At 41.6% G+C, this 2523-nt stretch overlaps 1 pseudogene; it reads left to right on the forward strand.

Moving 5' to 3' along the window:
- The first annotated feature begins 1007 nt into the window (after nucleotides 1-1007).
- Nucleotides 1008-2213, forward strand: LOC105476025 (large ribosomal subunit protein uL18-like; annotated as a pseudogene).
- Nucleotides 2214-2523: the final 310 nt, after the last annotated feature.

Genomic DNA, 2523 nt, shown 5'->3' on the forward strand with positions numbered 1-2523 from the left:
GCCACTGTGTCTGGGTGGGCCACCTCAAACTCACTGTTCTGGATCTTTCCAGTCTCGCCCACCACCAACTGCTGTCCAACTGTGACCAGTGTTCTCATCCAGTGGTTCATAAACCCGGCTGACCTTAAGACTCACTTACCCAAAGAGTTTTATAAAAATACAGACTCCAAGTTCCCACCCCAGGAATTAGCCCGAAACATTTCCCTACAACCGCTTCAGCTGTGTCAAACTGGCTTGGAGTTTTCTTGGACTAAGTGACTCAGCAACTTGAATGTTTATAGAGTACAGACAAATATATCTTGTAACACAAACTAAGTGTTACCAGGAGCCAGGCACTGATCTAAAGCACTTTACATGGACTAACTCATTTAAGTTCTATTATTCCCCTTTATATAGATTAGGAAACCAAGGCACAGAGAGGATAAGCGACTTGCTCAAGGTCACATAGCAAATGGGGAACTGGGAGCTGAGATTTAAGCCTCAACCTGTACACTTCACCTGTACGCTCTACCACCCTCCAGTCTATATTAAACAGTTAAGGCACTCCAATACAAATTACAAAAAAAATTTAACAGACTTCCTCCTAGCATTTATTAAATAAATTGACAAATATTCTTATATCAATTGATATTATTCTTATGATTATTTGTTTTCCCAAGAACCTGTGGCACAGACAAGTCTGTTATAAAAGTATTTCAGGCAGTCATCAAAATGGTGTTAAAATTATATTTTTATGTGTGCATAGGTACACAATGATGCTCTTTATGTAAAGAAATATATCTGCACAAACATATATACACATACCTACTGTACATGCCTATAGACAGTCTCAGGGGAAACAGAGAAGTGTGACAGTTAATTCCAGGAGGTAACATTTTGGCGGATATTTCTTTCCCTCTTTAAATTTATTTGAAATAAACATTTGAATTTTGTGCCTTTTCCACCCTCAACGCTGCTGGGCCCGCAGGTCTCTGTTGAGCAGCGGATGCGGGTCTCTGTTCCACAGGATGGGGTTTATTGTTAAAGTGGTTAAGAATAAGGCCTACTTTAAGAGGCACCAAGTGAAATTTAGAAGACAACGAGAGGGTAAAACTGATTACGATGCTCAGAAACGCTTGGTGATACAGAACAAAAATAAATACAACACACCCAAACACAGGATGATAGTTTGTGTACCAGAGATATCATTGGTCAGATTACTTATGCCTGTATAGAAGGGGATGTGACAGTCCGCAGCGTATGCACATGAACTGCCAAAATATGGTGTGAAGCTTGGCCTGACAAATGATGCTGCAGCGTATTGTACTAGCCTGCTGTTGGCCTGCAGGCTTCTCAATAGGTTTGGCATGGACAGGATCTATGAAGGCCAAGTGGAGGTGACTGGAGATGAATACAATGTGGAAAGCACTGATGGTCAGCCACGCGCCTTTACCTGCTATTTGAATGCAGGCCTTGCCAGAACTACCACTGGCAATAAAGTTTTTGGCACCCTGAAGGGAGCTGTGGATGGAGGCTTGTCTGTCCCTCAGAGTACCAAACGATTCCCTGCTTATGATTCTGAAAGCAAGGAATTTAATGCAGAAATACACAGGAAGTACATCACGGGCCAGAGTGTTGCAGTACATGTGCTACTTAATGGAGGAAGATGAAGATGCTTACAAGAAACAGTTCTCTCAATACATAAAGAACAGCGTAACTTCAGACATGATGGACGAGATGTATAAGAAAGGTCATGCTGCTATATGAAAGAATCCAGTCTATGAGAAGAAGCCCAAGAAAGAAGCTAAAAAGAAGAGGTGTGGCTAGGTGCGGTGGCTCACGCCTGTAATCCCAGCACTTTAGGGAGCCTAGGTGGATGGATCACCTGAGGTCACGAGTTCGAGACCAGCCTGGCCAACATGCTGAAACCCCATCTCTACTAAAAAAATAAAAAATTAGCCAGGCATGGTGTCAGGCGCCTGTAATCCCAGCTACTCGGGAGGTTGAGGCAGGAGGGTTGCTTGAACCTGGGAGATGGAGGTTACGGTGAGCCAAGATCACGCCATCACACTCCAGCCTGGGAACAAGAGCTAAACTCCGTCTCAAAAAAACAACAACAACAACAAAAGAAGAGGTGGAACCATCCCAAAATGTCCCTTGCTTGGAAGAAAGATTGGGTAGCTCAAAAGAGGGCAAGCTTCCTTAAGGCTCAGGAGTGGACTGCTGAGAGCTAAATCAAACAACTTTCTGTGAGGATTTTTCAGATAAACACAATAAACTTATTGACAGCAAAAAATAAAAACAAAAACAACACCCCCAAATTTGAATTTTTTTAATAAAAAATTCCTAAATTAAAAAAATAAGATGTTGTATGTATTTTGAAGCAAAAGCTTTGTGAAATAATAAATAATGCCTGTCTGTTTTCTTGGAGAGCCCTGCAAACCCTTCATTTAAAATTTCTCCACCCTGGCTAACATGGTGAAATCCCGTCTCTTCTAAAAATCCAAAAAAAAAAAAAAAAAAAAAAAATTAGCTGGGCGTGGT

Source organism: Macaca nemestrina, chromosome 8 (genome assembly GCF_043159975.1).
Source record: "Macaca nemestrina isolate mMacNem1 chromosome 8, mMacNem.hap1, whole genome shotgun sequence".
Taxonomy (NCBI): Eukaryota; Metazoa; Chordata; class Mammalia; order Primates; family Cercopithecidae; genus Macaca; species Macaca nemestrina.